At 40.6% G+C, this 18,362-nt stretch overlaps 1 protein-coding gene across 9 annotated transcripts in view; it reads right to left on the reverse strand.

The window, feature by feature from the left end:
- Positions 1-18,362, reverse strand: part of naaladl2 (N-acetylated alpha-linked acidic dipeptidase like 2) — a 1,006,049-nt gene that overhangs the window by 898,902 nt on the left and 88,785 nt on the right. Inside the window, exon 3 of one of the 9 annotated variants that reach the window (XM_087993577.1) lies at positions 17,037-17,076. The exons of the other annotated variants lie outside the window; for them this stretch is intronic. The gene's annotated coding sequence lies outside the window, so the exon portion shown is untranslated. The remainder of the gene's footprint in view (positions 1-17,036; positions 17,077-18,362) is intronic. 9 annotated transcript variants of the gene reach the window in all.

Here is an 18,362-nt window from a genome sequence, read left to right on the forward strand (position 1 = left end):
TGTGGTTGGAGACTCTTTGCATAGGCACTAAACATATCTTCACACCATTCAGCAGCCTTTCATCGTCACACATGAGTCTCATGAATGGAGGTCTATACTCAGAGCCTACAGCACCATCAGGGGGAACTATGCATCCATATGGCATTGGGTAACAGTGAAAGTTTTGTCCTTCCTCATTCAACATTCCTAATATTTAGCTCCTAATGTGTGTAAAGAGTTTTAAGAGTGTTTTCCAGCAGTGTCTTCATCAGGAAGGTGTGACATACAGAGAAAGTAATGCTGTCGCATAGTCAAAGATCAGGTAGTCTGCAGGCCTGCATCCTGTATGTTGGATGATGCGATGTCCAAATGTTCCTTCTCTTTGAAAGCCCTATAATTGATGTTTGCTGCAGACCCTCACAGGTCGCAGCCATTTTCTTTCCCATTGCATATTTTTGACTTTCTTTATGACAGAAGGCGAAAGTGAGTGCTCCTCTTCCGGTGTATTCTAGCCTCAGACTGAATGTGCCGATGAGACCCAAATATCTACATGCCCTTTACTGTAGACCATCCTGTTAATGACACATAGTTCACACATTGCCAAGTTGCCACCCAACCCATCTATATGCACCTACCTTTCCCACAAATGCCTGGCATATCAGGTGATCATGCCAAGTGTGGCCATTCACTGCACACCCTCCCCTTGAACTGAGGGTACTCCTGAATGTGTATAACCTCCAATCCACATTACACCTTTCCCAGGCATGCTTTATTATGTCTCCCCTCACCCTCTGAAAAACCTGCTATTCCCATCACAATTCTAGTGTACACTTGCCCAGAGCTGCAACCCCCAGTCACAAAGTCTAATCTTCTGAGGTTCAGTTCCCTGGCAATGGCCACAATAGCCGATCCCCTTCTCCTCTAGTTTGTGAATGGACCTGACAGACTGACTGCAGCCTCAACTGACATGAGCAGATAGCACTGGGCAAGATCTGCTGAGACCTCTGACGAACACCTACATAGTCGGTTCTGCTAAAACCCATGTTTCCTCAACACGAATTGGCTTTAATGCGATAGAAGAATTTTGACTGTTATTTGGAGAATGCGAACTTTTCTTACCTGTACTGGCTATAACTCGACTTTAATCGCATTGGTTTAAATGACGCAGCCATTGTGTGATTTTCTCAAAATGCAAGATCGCACAAGAACAGAGCTATCTCGTTATATCAGAACCAACTGCATTAAGCCTGGTCAGATGGGAGACTGAATAGTAATGAGGCAAACTATGGCAATAACCAGCATTAATCAGCATCAATTGGTATCTTGCTGATGCTTCGTGAGAATCTCACCACACCGCTTGTCAAAAGATGGACCCCACACCAGACTTATTTACTTCTGCCCCACATCTTGCCATAGCCCACATTGTTCAGAGCCCTATAAGAATTTGCCCATGATGACTGATAGAGATAATGACAAATTCTGAAACAGTGAATGAACTGAATGGAAAGATGGGAAAATGAGGGAGGGAGATAGAGACAGAGTCATATAGCATGGGAATAGACCTTTCAGTCCAACCAGTCCACACATATCATGGTCTGAAACTAAGCTATTCCCACCTTCCTGCACTTGGCCCATATCTCTCCAAACCTTTCTGATGATTTGTCAGTCAATCATAAAAATGCGAGGGAAATTGGGAAGGAAGGCAAGAGACATTGGTGAAGACAGAAAGAAAGAAGCAGGGAGACAAAGAGATGCAAGCAGAGGGAAGACAGAGAGAGAAAATAATAAGGAGAGGGTAAAGGGGAGAGACAGAGAAAAGCTGCAAGAAAAAGAGATGAAGCAAGGAAGAATACAGAAGGAAAGACACAGGGAGCAAGTAAACAAAGGAGAAAGGAAGGCATTCGAGAGAAGAGTAAGAAAAGAAAGCAAAGAAGAAAAGCTAAGAGAAGGAAGGGGACAAAAAAAAAGTGCATCTAATAAATGGGATGGAGAGGTAATTACTTATCATCCATATAACGGAACAGAGACAGCCTAAGAATAGGGAAGGTCAAAGCCATCAAATTACATTTTAAATTGAGCCTGCACGGTTAACTTTGGTGCTCTGAAACCTGGCTTACAATATAAATTGTCCCGTGATGCATTATTTCTTTATATATCTGTTCTATCTACAAAGATCTGCAATAACCACTGGTCATGGATCAGGACTCTGCATTAATGGCAGCTGCAGAGAACGCACTGATCTGAACAATTTCAGGTTAATATTCTGGTCAATTACAGTGCAATTTATTTCAGGTTTCAGTTCCTTTCTTCTCCTGAAGGATTTCAACTTCTGGAATCATTAGCCCTTGATGTTCCACCCACTCATCTTAATGGACAGAAAAGTCACAGGCTGGTCAGCACAGAAGTACAGTCATGCTGCCATCTCCCAATCTCTCACCTGTGAAACCATTACAAATACAGGCAAGAGTTGTTTATCAGGGATTTCATTATTAAATGCAATTTTGCCCTTTTCAAGAGATTGTTTACTGAATTAAGACAACAAATCTCTCCCCAATCCAAGGGAGTTGAATCAAATGGTTGCACTTCTGGTCTGCTACCAAGATGCAAAAACGATTTATAAAAAATTATTTGGCAATTCACATCGTATTTCCGTTCCACAGAGAACATGAAATCAACAATGATTTGTCAATCCTGTGCTATACAGAGGTGACAACTTGTAAATTAGACAAAACACTGTTAACTGCAACTGTGATTCCAACATTCCGTTTGGCCAAAATCATATAAAAAGCTCCTCTACAAAGTAGTGCAGCCAAACAATTAAAATATATACAAAGATTTAGAGCTGCTTTATGTTGTTACTTGGTCAAGTGAAGTGTGCTAAATGTCTAACATCTAAATAAAAATGTTTCATATGTACTTCTGTTCTCTTTGCCCTGTTACAAAGATATCTTAATACATAGCTGAACTCCTCAGATATGGCTACAGATCCTTAAAGCTCTTACCTTTGCACATGATGAAAGGAAAATTATCCAATAAAATATTTTAACCAAATATGTTTGTATTTTCAACAAGTGTAAATTTTGCTTGCCTGTTCTTATTGTAATTTTAAGGGTCTATCTGAATGCATTTTATATATATTCAACTGGAAACAGCAGATATGATCCCAGAAATTTTCAATGCTTTTTTTCATACACATGCAATCCCTTTCAATTACACATCTCTTTCAGCATCACTGAAGGGAACAGTGCTTAACAAGAATTTAAGATATAAAAGAAATACTCTAGGGAAGTTGAAAAAAAAAGTAATTTAATTTTGATAACAGATTTGAAAACCTGAGGTGGTATTCACTAGAAATGAAGATAACTAAAATAAATGTTAACATAATTGAGAAAACCAAATCACAAGTGCATACTGAAGAAAATTAATAAAAATGAACAGGGGATTAGTTAAATCCTTTTAGAGAGCAATAACCTCTAAAAGAAATTTGAATTTCAAGTTAATAGCTAAATGGATTAAACAATACTTCATGCATTAAGATGTTTGCTGCAACAAATAGACTAAAATCATTATTGACTAAACAGTGGATTGAATTTTACCAAAAGTTGGCTCAATGTCCAGTTCTAGGAATTTCATGAGCTCCAGTGCATCACTTCACACAGCTCTCCACTGCTGACTTTATTAAGTGCATCATTTCTCTACAGTGCTGTATTTGTATAATCTAGCATGTGCCAGCAGCAAATTGCTTACCAACGTTAAGAAATTTTGGCATTCATACATTGGTCACCATATTTAAACCTCACCTGCCCACTAAGTCCAATACCGCCAACCTAGTCTGAAGTAGTCACCCAGATCAGTGCAGAGTCCAGGATCCAGCAGTGCCACAACGTGATCACCTCCTGGGCTCACAGATACAAGTGCTACAATTTGCTCTGTGTTATCGCACATTCGGCCATCTCCCACAAAGACTCATGGTCTATCACTCTCAACACTGCAAGTAGAATTTTTACAAATGGCTCTCACCCACCACATTTTCCAAACCACTAACTCTCCAACTGTCTGTGTTTTGTACTGACTCAGGACACCTGACTGACGAAAGACCAGTCCCTTGATTGCCAGAAGACACTTTGCCAAACATGACATGGCTACGTATCTGCCCTAAATGACCACGTATCACTCTAACAGCAAAATATTTTCTGCCCCTTGATGTCAAGGGCAGTCAATCTCATTTCACTTCGGGATTCAGATCTTTTATTTATGTTTTGACCAATACTGTAATGAGGTCAGAAGCTGACAGACCCTAGTGGAAACCAAACTGAGCAGAGGCGAGCATGTTTTTCATTTGGAAGTGCTATCTGATAGCACTGTTGATGACTCCTACAATTACTTTTCTGATGATTGAGAGTAGACTGATAGGGTAGTAATTACTCAGGTTAGATTTGTCCTGGCTTTTGTGCACTAGACATATCTGGGCAATTTTCCAGGTTGTCAGGTAGATAGCAGAGTTTCAGCTCTCCTGGAACAGCTTAGTTAGGTGTTTTGCCAATTGTGGAGCACAAATCTTCAATGCTATTTGGCAGGGCCCAGAACCTTTGCACTGCCTTCAGTCATTCCTTAATATCACACAAGTGAATCAAATTATTGACAACTAGCATCTGTGATGCGGAGAGCTTCCAGAGATGGGTATTCCACTCTGCACTTCTGGTTAAAGATGAATGCAAAGTGCTCAACCTTGTCTTTTGTGGTGATATGTTAGGCTCTCCTATCGACGAGAACGAGAATATCTATGGAGCCTTCACTCCACTGATTTTTTCACTTCCCAACACCGTTAATGACTGGATGTGGCAGGACTGTAAATCTGACCCATTGGTTGCACTCTTGCTTAGCTCAGTCTATGCATGCTGCATCTCCTGTTTGGTATTCAAGTAATCTTGAGGTATAGCTTCATCTGTTTGAAACCGATTTTTAACTCTGCTTGGTGCTGCTCCTGACCCAAACTCCTGCCCTCATTGATCAGGGCTTATTACCCAGCTTGATGGTAATGGTAGTCTGGGGGTGTGCCAGGCCATGAGGTTAAAGGTTAAGTTTGAACATAATTCTCCTGCTACTACTGCAACATGCACAATATAGTTGCCCAGCTTTGAGTTGCTAGATCTATTCAAAGGTTGTCCCATTTATCAAGCTAGTGCTGCTGCACAATGTGCTGGAGGGTATGTTCAACATGATGACAGGGACTTTTTCTTCACAATAACCATGCTATGGACACCACTACTGACACTACAGGCACATCGATGAAAGGGAAATTGGTAAGAATGTTGCCAGCTACATTTTTTCCTACCACCTGCATCAGACCTAGTCTAACAGTTCAGTTCCTCAGGCCTTGGTTTATTCAGATAGATGATGATACCCAGTCATTCAAAACACATTGTATGCTGCATTGGAAATTAATTCTGCACTCTTCCCAACTCAGTGCTTCCTCCAAATGGTGTTCACTATGGAGGCATACTAATTCATCAGCTGCAATGTGGATTGTGGGTGGCAATCAGCAGGAGGTTCGTTTGCCTATAATTTACCTGATGCCATGAGGCTTCGTGGGGTCCAGAGACAATTCAGATTACTTCAAAGTCAACTCCCTCAAGATTGTGCCATGACCTTAGGTTGGGTCCATCCTGCCAGAAGGACAAAGCATACCCAAGGATGGTGGTGGTGTTGTCTCGGTTAGCGTCTCAGGTATGAGTCCATGAATATGACTATGTCAGGCTTTGCATGTCTAGACTGTGGGACAACTCATCCAACACTGGCACAAACTCCGAGATGTTACCAAAAACGACTTTGTACGATCAACAGGTTGCCTTTGTGGTAGTTTTTTCTGGTGTCCACATCAATATTGGGTGGTCTGTCCATTTTCATTTCTTTCTTTCAACTTCATATCTGTTTGATGGAATGGATTGTCTTGCTTAAGAGTCAACTACATTGCTAGGGGTCTGGAGCCATGCGTTTGGCCAGGTCACATAAATATGGCACATAAGTAGTGAACAAAATAGTCTTTTCCAACATCAACAATTGTTACGTGACTGCCACTTGACTAGCATTTGTCTCCTCTCTATTTTGAATACTGCAAAGTGCCCGCATAAACTGTACGACAGTGAGTTATTACCAATTCCAATTGCAAAATTTTGAGGCTAAGAGTTTGTACAAAATTAAGGCTCTCCAGTGTGTTGTAATTTCATGTAAAGCAATCCAAATTGCCTTTGTTTTCCTCTGAATTGTGGCTTTCTTTCCCTGAAACATAATACTTTTACATAAATCAATGGATAGCATATTACTTTAAATTCTGACATTTTCACTGACTTTACTTATAGAAATCAAGGTCTTTAGGTTCTTTTTCAATGAAGCGGCTTTCCCATTTTAAAGATTCAATAAAAATCAAAATGATTCCCAGATTCACATGACTTTGTTTTTAAGGAACACGTGAATTTATATTTAAATATTCAAAACACATGGGCTGCCTCACTGCACCAGGGACCCAGGTTTTATTCTAGCCTCAGGCATCTGTCCGTCTGTCTGTGTGGAGTTTGCACATTCTCCCCGTGTCTGTGTGTGTTTCCTTCGGGTGCTCCAGTTTCCTCCCACAGTCCAAAGATGTGCAGATTAGATGGATTGGCCATGCTAAATTGCCCATTGCGTCCAGGGATGTGCAAGATAAGTGGATTAGTCATGAGAAATACAGGGCTATAGGGATAGTATAGGGGGTGGGTCTGGGTTGGATGCTCTTTGGAGGGTCGGTTTGGATTTGATGGGCTGAATGGCTTTCTTTGAGGAGAAAGTGAGGTCTGCAGATGCTGGAGATCAGAGCTGGAAATGTGTTGCTGGAAAAGCGCAGCAGGTCAGGCAGCATCCAGGGAACAGGAGAATCGACGTTTCGGGCATAAGCCCTTCTTATGCCCGAAACGTCGATTCTCCTGTTCCCTGGATGCTGCCTGACCTGCTGCGCTTTTCCAGCAACACATTTCCAGCTCTGAATGGCTTTCTTCCACATTATAGAGATTTTATGATTCTATGACACGCACACACTTGCAAGCAAATAACTCAGCGTGCAGTCACTAAGAAAACAAATCCTAGCTTCAGAATTTTATTTCTTTTTATTAATCCAGTTTTCTTACTTTGTATACCTCTAATTACATACATCAACATACCGGTACAATGTTAAGTTCAGTAATTCTTCACCACATTCAAGCAGCATAATAGAGCTGATATTGAAAGCAATATTATTCATGGGCTGGATTTCACTGGGCACCATTGAACCAACACCAACTGGCTAAAAGGTCAATGGATCACATCCACGATATAAATGACTGCCGGGCTGTCAGAGAAGCTGACACCATAACTCAAACACCATATTCTCGCTTTCTATCCGTACCACTTGATGTCTTCAATACTTAAACATTTATGATAATCTTTCTTGAATATATTCAGTGACCTGGCTCCCATAACTTTGTGGGGTATGGAATTCCCCAGGCTCTCCACCCTCTGAGTGAAAAATTGTTCAATATGCAAATGCAATACATTGAATTCCCTACCGAGAGCAGAACAATTATACAAACTCAATCTGTTTTCAGAACGTATAGAGATTACTGCAGCAATAAGATGCAGCAAGTTTACTGTTTCCAGTATATTTCTTTGCAAAATTAAGACCATGTTTGGAAATCTAACAGAAATTCAGCATTCAAACAATGCAAGGATCCTGGTAGATAGAGAGACATCATCAGACTAGATTTACAAAAGATCAGTTTACAGCAGCATCTGCTCTCCAACTAATAGATGAGAAAAATTAACTTTGAATGTAGGTAAAACAGGAGAAATGCAGATTTGCCACATTCTATACAAGTGCTTTGCAGCTAAGCAAACTTGAAATTCTGTGCCATCAAAATTACAGGTTTGCAACATATTGATCTCGATTTTATAAAGAAACACAAATCTTCCCACAATATTATGTGTAGATGTTGTGACATGTAAAGTGTTTCTGTCTGAATCATATATACATTTAAATTGTACATGGTCATCATTTTTTGATCTATGATAACATGTTAGACTCCCCAGAAGAAAGACTTTGAGCATGTACATTGGCAGTTTTGTAATCCGGCTGTAGCCAGGAAGTTAACAAAGCAGTTTTTCCTGTTTCTGACCTAAGGCTGTTGGATCAGATGAGCATAGCCAGCACAGAGATAACAGTTCGATAGAAGTGCACATAAGTAGCACACTCCATTTTCTACCTATTTAAATTAATGGAAAGAATAAATTCACTCTAAGGTTATTATGGGGAAGTAGTGATAATTACGAAAAGTGACAAGAATAGGCCTTTTCTATGACAACCTTTTTAAAGGGTAGCAAAAGAGAATTTTTGAAATATCTTTAATAGTTGTGATAAACCTTCTTATGAATTAGTACTCTGGTTAAGAATTAAAGAGTACACCTTTTAGATAATTGTAAAAAGGGTTTAGCTCAAGGTCAGAAAACAAATTAACGCGGAGAGTTGTTGGATTTTGGAATCATCTTCACAAAGGCACTGTTGAGACAGAGCATCCAGTTTACCTCAAGGGTCACAGGAGAAGTTAGCTAGTTCAGGCTACTACTATACAGGATACTGCTGCCAAGCCAAAAATGTGTGACCGCCTCTCCCATAAATGAGTAATGTGGTATAGGAATTCAGTACTGTTGCTATGCCAGGTATGTCGGCCAAACATTTCAAACACTGACAAATCATCTCCAACAACATATTTATTTGGTTGTTTACAACAAGCAAAGTACCAAACCAGCCTGCACTTGCAAAATCTGCAACACAGTTTTAACAGTGGATATGATTCTGAAATTGGATAACATTTGTTGGATAATCCCAAGTATGTGAAGAATCACACACAAAAAAATTTGAATAGTCGGGATCTCAGTGTGATACATGTGCACATATAGGAAGCCAGATAAATTAATTAACACCAAGGGCTCTGTGCTTTACAGACTGAAAGTACATGTACACAAATTGTACCATTTTCAAATCAAGATAGGTGACAGTCATTCATTAGCTCCCTTCTCAGGGTAATGCCTTGACCAATCAGAGTCATCCTCCTGGTTTAAAATTTAAACACAGCCTTGTAACTAACTGTCAAACATCATTAAATGGCATTTTCCCCATGGCAATGGCTGTACCAGAGTGCAATTGCAAACCAAAATCAGCATCACATATGGTATAAATGTTAGTTTACATAGAAACATAGGAGATAGGAGCAGGAAGAGGCCATTTGGCCTATTGAGCCTGCTCGGCCATTCATCATGATCATGGCTGATCATCCAACTCAATAGCCTCATCCTGCTTTTTCCCCATAACCTTTGATCCCACTCACCCCAAATACTATATCTAGCCACCTCATGAAAACATTTAATGTTTTGGCATCAACTACTTCCTGTGGTAATGAATTCCACAGGCTCACCAATCTTTGGGTAAAGGACTGCCTACTCAAGTCTGTCCTAAATGGTCTACCCGAATCCTCAGACTGTGACCCCTAGTTTGGGCACACACACCATCGGGAACATCATTCCTTCATCTACCCTGTTAGAATATTATAAATCTCTATGATATCCCCCATAATTCATTTGAACTCCAGCGAAAACAATCCTAACCTAGTCAATCTGTCCTCACACGTCAGTCCCTCCATCCCCAGAATCAGCCTGGTAAGCCTTTGCTGCACTCCCTCAAGAGCAAGACCATCCTTCCTCAGAAAAAGAGACCAAGAGTGCACACAATATTCTAGGTGTGGCCTCAACAGTATAACTACAACAACACATCCAGCTCCTGTACTCAAAATTTCTCGCAATGAAGGCCAATGTACCATTTGCCTTCTTTACCATCTACTGAACATACATACCTACTTTCAGTGACATGTGCGCAAGGACACCCAGATCCTGCTGCACACTCCCCTCTCCCAATTTACTTATTATTGTAAATTGTTCTGATGAATGCAAGACTAAAAAGCTTCAATAAAATGTCTATTTTATTTCAGAAATACTCAAATTCTGCACTACCAAATGACTCTTTATATAGATTCCAAGTCAACAATCTCATCCTATTACGACTCACTAGTGGTTGTCCACCTATCGCTATGAGCTAAATAGGTCTTAAGGCCCAATAAAGAAAAGAAAAATGGTGGTAACTTTCTATCAAAGAGACCACACAATGAATAGCAGTGCAGACTGGAATTGGCTATGTATGCCTACACCACATGAAGATTAGCACTGGGCTTTGTTAATTCATACCACAAGGTACAGCACTGAAAAAGATACAATAGATACAAATTTCCAGAATATCAACTGAGTTTACAGCTTTAAAAACACTACTAAAAAAAAGAAACCAACCTGATCAGAGATGTTACGATTATATGGAGCATATGAGGCTTGAACCTAGACCTCTTGGCTCAGAGGTATGGACACTACCACTGTGCCACAGGAACCCCCATTTTAAGATACTTCCTAATCAAGCTGCTCACATTATCACACATCTCTGGAGCAGATGGAACTTGAACCCAGGCTTCCTGACTCATAGGCAGTGACATTACTACTGCATCACAAGAGTCATTTTACCATTAAGAACTACTCAAGCAGACAGGCAGCATGTGCAAGCACTTAAGTTCCTGCTGACTGCTTGTTTGCTCATGAAAAAAAATCTTACAAGGGAGAAATACTTTCCAGCTAAAGTCTTCACTTTATACCTGATAAGAAATGCAAAAGAAGCATTGTGGATCAGAAAAAAACATTACAAGACTAGTCATATATGATAGTTACAGATTCTATCATAAAGCAAGGATCTATAAAGAGTATTCCCAGTTCAAGGTTGGTGAGGAAGCAAAAGTATTAAGAGCTCCATGAGTAAATGTTAAGGGTCCTTATTGCGCAACAGCAAAAAACATTAAATTAACGGTGCAAAGAAAAAAGGCAAAGGCGGCAAGAAGTAAAGTGACCTCATGATCTATGTGTATTTGTCTGCAAAATTTAGTTGCAAACAATATTGGCCATTAGAATCCAGGTCAAAACTACCAAACTTCAACTCAATCAAGGCCATTAAAATTGTTGAATGAGTTTTCCAGTTGGACTGAATTCAAACACATTCATTGTTTTTACTTTGAGTCGTTGGCAATTGTTTTATGAACGTGATGGCCTAATGGGCTCAACAATGGCTTTCTGTGTGTTGTTTGTAGCTTAAGCCCCGAGAAAGCAACATCAGCAGCAGACTATAATGGTTACAGCAAAATAAAGCAGAAAGCCAAGATTGAATGTTTCAGAACTACAAACCATTAGACAGGAATTGAAATGAGAAACACTACTCTTCAGGCTTCACTGAGCTGAAAACTCAGCAATGTACAGCATGATTTCTTTCCTAATCACAGTATCATTTCATACAGCAATTTTTAAAGTAACAACACAACTAAAGCTACAGTATGTCTAGCTAGAGTTAAGCAATGTATTAGACAACGAACACTTTCCCTGAGGAAGGCAACAGCAATTTAGGGGATGTGTTTTGACTGAGTAAGGGAGCATTAAACGAAAGCTTGTGCTTTAGTTGGTACATGCTTTATTACACAAAATAGCCTTTCCTAACAAAACAACTGCTCTAGAAAATCAAACACTTAGAAAACTTCTCACTCTCTGCAGAATATTTCAAAAAGTAGATGGTGCGGTGGACAGTGAAAAAAAAATCATCTCAAAGTATAACGGAACCTTGATCAGATGGGCCAATGGGCTAAAGAGTGGCAGATGGAGTTTAATTTAGACAATTGAGAGGTGTTGCATTTTGGTTAGGCAAACTAGGACATACACAGCTCATGGTAGAGCCATGGGGAGTGTTGCTGAACAAAGAGACCTATGGGTGCAGTGCATAGTTTCTTGAAAGTGGAGTCACAGGTATCCAGATAGTGAAGATGGAGTTTGGCCATCATTGGATCAATGGTGCTGGAAGAGCACAGCAGTTCAGGCAGCATCGAGGAGCTTCCTCGATGCTGCCTGAACTGCTGTGCTCTTCCAGCACGATTGATCCAAAATCTGGTTTCCAGCATCTGCAGTCATTGTTTTTACCTTTGGCCATCATTGGTCAGTGCACTGAATATAGGAGTTGGGAGGTCATGCTGTTGTTGGACAGGGCATGAATGGGGCTACTTTTAGAATACTGCATTCAATTCAATTCCTGGTATAGGAAGGATGCTGTGAAACTTGAAAGGGTTCAAAAATGATTTACAAGGATGTTACCAGGATTGGAGGGTGTGGGCTATAGAGAGAGGCTGAATAGACTTGGGCTTTTTACCCCTAGAGTATCAGAGGCTGAAGGGTGACCCGAGAGGTTTATAAAATCATGAGGGGCATGGATAGGCAAAATAGTCAAAGTCTTTTTTCCAGGTAGGGGAGTCCAAAACAAGAGGACATAGGTTTAAGCTGAGAGGGAAAAGATTTTCAAAAGTGACTAGAGAGGCATTTTTTTAGATCAGAGTGGTGTTTGAAAAGCACAGCAGGTCAGGCAGAATCCGAGGAGCAGGAAAATCAACGTTTTGGGCAAAAGCTCTTCATCAGGAATAGAGGCAGAGAGCCTCCAGGGTGGAGAGATAAATGGGGGTGGCAGGAGAAGGTAGCAAAGAGAGATTCTTGTGGAGAGAGGAGGAGAACATCTTCAAGGTAGGCATCCTTGCAAGAGGATTCGCAGTAAGGTTAGAATCAACTAGGCAAAAGTGAGGACTGCAGATGCTGGAAACCAGTGTTTAGATCAGAGTGGTGCTGGAAAAGCACAGCAGGTCAGGCAGCCTGACCTGCTGTGCTTTTCCAGCACCACTCTGATCTAAACACTGGTTTCCAGCATCTGCAGTCCTCACTTTTGCCTAGTTGATTCTAACCTTACTGCGAATCCTCTTGCAAGGATGCCTACCTTGAAGAAGTTCTCCTCCTCTCTTCATAAGAATCTCTCTTTGCTACCTTCTCCCCAAGCCCACCCCTCCCCTCCCATTTATCTCTTCACTCAGTCTAGTCTACTGCATTCACTGCCCACAATGTGGTCTCCGCTACACTGAGATGAAATGTAGTGTTATGAATTTGAAGGTATGTACTGTACTTTGAAGAGTGACTGAAGGCTGTTTTGCACTGAGAGCCTGCAAGCACCTGTTATGTTACTGCCTAGCAGTCTCAGTGTACTGGAAAATTGAAAATATGTAACATTTGACTGTGAAACAAATAACTGAGTTTTGGTTGCTGTTTTGACAATTCGAATTTAGCCAGTTTAAATTATGCCCCAGGATACTAAAACACAGTCAAATTTAAATTTATTGTTTTTGCCAATCTCGAACCAATGAGATGATCCAATGTTTGGGGTATAAAGAAGCAGATATTTTGAAAGTTAGAGAGAGAGAGAGAGAGAGTGAGAGAGACCAACTTCCATCAACAGAGTAAATGTCAGCGAAATACTCTGTCAAAGGTACCTTTCTCAAATGAGACATCTTTGCAGTAAAAGACAGATGACAAGCCAGGGAGATCTTCAGCCAGAGGAAGACAGGCACCGATGACAGCAAGAGCCGGTGTGGGGTTTTGAACTTAATTTGATGTAATGTTAATATGGGTTTTTACAAAAACAGTAAATTGTTATAGAGTGGGAGACAGATAATAAACATTCAAGAGAAAGGAGGCTAAGAGTTGTAGATAGTTAATGTTTAATGTTCACTTTTAAAGTTAAAGAATAAAACTTTTTTTAAAATAATGGAATTTGGGAGTTTGCTGTCACTCATACTTTAACAGATTACGAGGCGGGGTGAGCTTTTCTGGGTGTTTGGTTTAATTAGCAGAAGGGCTCACCGCTGTGTCATAACAATTTGGGGCCTCAGCTCCATGATTTAGACCGGTTTAGTCAGATCCAGTCTGAGATTTGGACAGATTTGCAATACAAAAGATCCCAACAGATTTAAACACTTGCCGATTAGTGTCCTAGATCATGAAATAAAACGTAAGTGACACAATTTGCTTAATTTCAGTTACTTGTGGTTGGTTAAATTAAAAGTGAAAGAAATGGCTCTTAAAATTGCTAAAGAGGTTTTGGGATTTGAAGATGATTTCCAAATTTGCCAAGAAAGTGTAGAAAGACAGAAGGAGGCCATACTTGTGGAATTAACAAATAGATTAGAATTGGGCCGAACCAGGGACAAAAGGAAAGCTCGAATTGTAAGGGAGTTAGTCAAGCACTTAGTCGTGTCAGAAAACAGACAAATGCAGTAAGTTAGAAAAATTTAAATTATAATTGAGGAAAATGGAGTTAGAAGATAAAGAAAGGGAGAGAGAAAGGGAGTGAGAAAGGGAAAGAGAGAGCAGCAAGACAGAGAAAGAGAGCAGCAAGAGAGAGAAAGAGAGCAGCGAGAAAGAGAGAGAGAGAAGCAAAAGAGAGAAAGGAAAAAAGAGAGAGAAGGTTCTGAGCTGAGCAAAGAGAGAGAAGAAAGAGAAAGGAAGAGAGAAAGAGAGACAAGTGAGAGGAAGGGAGAGAGAAAATGGAATTTTTGAAGTTGCAAATTAGTCAGGAAAGTCAAGTTAACAGAACAGAGGTGAAGAGAGAAGATAGCGATATATACAAATATGTTAAAACATTGCCACATTTTGATGAGAAAGATGCCAAGCCTTTTTATTTCATTTGAAAAATTGGCTAGGAGATGGAATGGCTAGAGAACGTTTGGGTAATGCTTGTTCAGAATACGTTGGTAAGCAGAGCTAGTGAGGTTTTTGAGCACTGTCAGACAAGGGGTCCAGAGATTTTGAAGATGTCAAACAGGTTATTTTAATTGCTTATGGATTGGTACCAAATGTGTATAGACAGCAGTTCAGAAACAAAGATGGAACCAGGTCAGACTTACATTTGAGTTCGAACGAATTAAACATAATCATTTTGATAGATGATGGCAGGCCTTAAAAAATAGATAAGACCAAAGAGGCTCTAAGAGAGATTATTCTGCTGGAGGAGTTGAAAAACTCACTTCCAGAGATGATAAGAATTCATGTGGATGCACAGAAAGTTCAAGAAGTGAGAAGAGCAGAGGAATGGCAGACGAATATACATTGATACATAAGGCAAAGTTTAGTTTCTGGCAAGACTTTCATCCTGTGAGGGATAGAAATTGAGAGAAGGGGAGATCCTACACTAAAAAACAAAAAGAGTAGAACACACTGGTAATTGTTTACCACAGGTTAGAAAAGAAGCCTAAGAGGATGAAAGGGAGGTGAAAGGCCTCAGGTGTTTCCACTGTGGTAAAATGGGACATGTAAAGTCAAAATGCTGGTCATTACAGGAAGGCAGTGTGGGAAAAAATGTGGTAAAAGAAGCTAAGTCAGTGGCATTAGTGGAAGTAGTAAAGGTGACACAAAGAAGAGCCAAGGAGCTGCAGGAGTGTGCACAGACTACATAGGGACTGGAGTGGCGTTGGTGCTTGATCTCTACAAAGATTTTGCCTCTGTGGGTAAAGTTTACTCAAAGAACAGGGGGGAGAAGGGAGAAGTTATCATTTTGAGAGATACAGGATCTAATCAGTCTCTATTAGTAAGAGATTAACATATTTCCACTCTTTCTGACCTGTTACCCGAGAGAGTGGTAATTTGTGGGATGGATGGACAGAAATTTAGCGTTCCCCTCTATATAAGATCAGGTTGGAAGTGATTGACTGAGGGTCAGTTCCAGGAATTCAATTTGTTCTTGGAAATGATTTAGCAGAATCCAAGGTGGGAGTGACACCCTTTGTTGCAGAGAAGCCAAAGGAAGACCGGGGAATTGAGTAGTTAAAAGGAAAATACCCTGGAATTTTTCCAGACTGTGTAGTAACAAGATCCCACTATCATAAGTCACAGCACAAAGCAAAAACTAAAGAGAATGACGAAGGAACTGAGGTTCAGTTAGCGGACACCCTGTTTGATGTAATGGCACAGGAAAAACCTGAACAGGCAGAAGTGTTTAGTCCTGTAAGGCTAATGGATTGACAACAGAAAGATGAGACAATAAAAGACATATATGTTGATGCATGCTCAGGAAAGGAGTCAGAGAATATTCCTGAAGGTTATTATCTTAAACATAGAATCCAAAGATGAAAATGAAGACCATAGAAATGCACCAGATTGTGTTACCAGTAGCATACAGACAGGAAGTGTTACAGGTAGCAAATGAACTGCCTGTAGGAGGTCACCTAGGTGTAAGGAAGACTCAGGCTAAAGTACAAAAGCATTTCTATTGGCCTGGAATGCACAAGGATGTGGTTAACTTTTACCATAAATGCCAAATGGTAGATAAGCCACAGGCAGTAATAAAACCAGCATCTTTGTTGCCAATTCTCACATTCAAAGATGTGGGTTATGATTGACTGTGTAGGTCCCCTCCCGAAAACTAAAAGTGGGAACCAGGACTTGCTAACCATAATGGATGTGTCTACCAGATTTCTGGAGGCAATTCCATTACAGAGTATTAAGGCAATATGAGTGGCAGAGGAGTTAGTAGCTTTCTTCATGCTGTATGGGCTACCCAGAAAGATTCAATCAGAACAGTAATTTTACCGCTAGGCCATTAAAGGAGGTCATGGATAATTTAGGCATACAGCACTTTAGATCAAGTGCGTACCTTCCTGACTCCCAGGGAGCTTTGGAAAGTTGGCATCAGACCCTGAAGATCATGTTAAGAGTGAACTGTCATGCTTATCTGAATGATTGGGATAAAAAGTATCCCCATTCGTATTGTTTGCCATTAGAGATGTCCCTTACGAATCTACTCCATTTACCTCCTTTGTGTTAATATTTGGACATGAAGTGCGAGGCCTTTTGAAATTAATTAAAGAGAAATTGACAGGACCAAAGTCGAGATCTCATGCTTGAATTATGTATCGGAGGTGAAGAAGAGATTAAATTGGATAGGTGAGCTAAACAGCACCTGAAGAGGGCACAGCATAGAATAAAGCAGGTGGCAGATAAAAACTCTGAAATTCAGACATTTTGCCATGGGGATGATGTGTTAGTATTGTTACCTGTGGTAGGAGATCTCTTCAAAGCCAGGTTTAGTGGTCCCTAACAAATAGAGAAAAAGTTGAGTCAGGTAAACTATCTGGTAAAGATGTCAGTCAGAAAAAAAAACTGTATCACATATATCATGTGAATATGTAGAAACCTTACTATAACAAGTAGAGGGAACTGGAGAAACAGGTGTTAGTTAATACCCTGCAGAGTGAGGAATTAAATCCAGATTTTGTGGAGTTTGATGTGCCTCAAAATACATTAAACAATGAAGAAACCATTGAGGAGTGGGACATGTTACTGAACTATCTGTCTCAGGAGCAAAGAACGCAGTTGAAAGGTTTGTTGCAGCAGTATGAGGACATATGGTGGCCTGAAATGCATCTACTTTAATGCAAGGAGTATAGTGTGTAAGGCAGATGAACTTGGGGCTTGGATTGATGCCTGGGAGGATGATATTATTGCAACCACAGAGACTTGGTTGAAGGAAGCGCATGATGATTGGCAACTAAATGTTCCAGGATATAGACACTTCAGACAGGACAGGGAGGGAAGTAAAAGGGATGGGGGTGGAGTTGCATTGCTGGTTAGGGAAGATATCACAACTGTGCTAAAGGAGGACACTATGGAGGTCGTAGGTAGTGAGGCATTATGGGTGGAGCTGAGAAAGAAGGGTGCAGTTACATTGTTAGGGCTGTATTACAGGTCTCCCAACACGGAGTGTGAGGCAGAAGAACATATGGGTAAACAGATTATGGAAAGATGTAGAGGAGATAGGGTAATGGTGATGGAAGATACGGGGTAGACATTTAGGACAGAGCTCAGGAGAAACTTCTTCACCCAGAGAGTAGTGGCTGTGTGGAATGCTCTGCCCCAGAGGGCAGTGGAGGCCCACTCTCTGGATTCATTTAAGAAAGAGTTGGATAGAGCTCTCAAAGATAGTGGAATCAAGGGTTATGGAGATAAGGCAGGAACAGGATACTGATTAGGAATGATCAGCCATGATTATATTGAATGGCGGTGCAGGCTCGAAGGGCTGAATGGCCTACTCCTGCACCTATTGTCTATTGTCTATTGTCTAAGATTTCAAAGTTCCCAACATTGACTGGGATACACTCAGCGTCAGAGGTCTGGATGGGGTAGAACTTGTAAGCAGCGTCCAGGAGAGTTTTCTAGAGCAGTATGTCAATAGTCCAGCAAGGGAAGGGGCCATATTGGACTTGGTACTGGGGAAATGAGCCAAGACAGGTGGTAGAAGTTGCAGTGGGGGATTTATTTGGGAACGGTGACCACGATTCTGTAAGTTTTAGAATACTCATAGATAAAGATGAGAGTGGTCC

The sequence above is a fragment of the Chiloscyllium plagiosum genome, unplaced genomic scaffold (assembly GCF_037043375.1).
Source record: "Chiloscyllium plagiosum isolate Xiang-an unplaced genomic scaffold, Cpla_swu_hap1 HiC_scaffold_13, whole genome shotgun sequence".
NCBI classification, from domain to species: Eukaryota; Metazoa; Chordata; class Chondrichthyes; order Orectolobiformes; family Hemiscylliidae; genus Chiloscyllium; species Chiloscyllium plagiosum.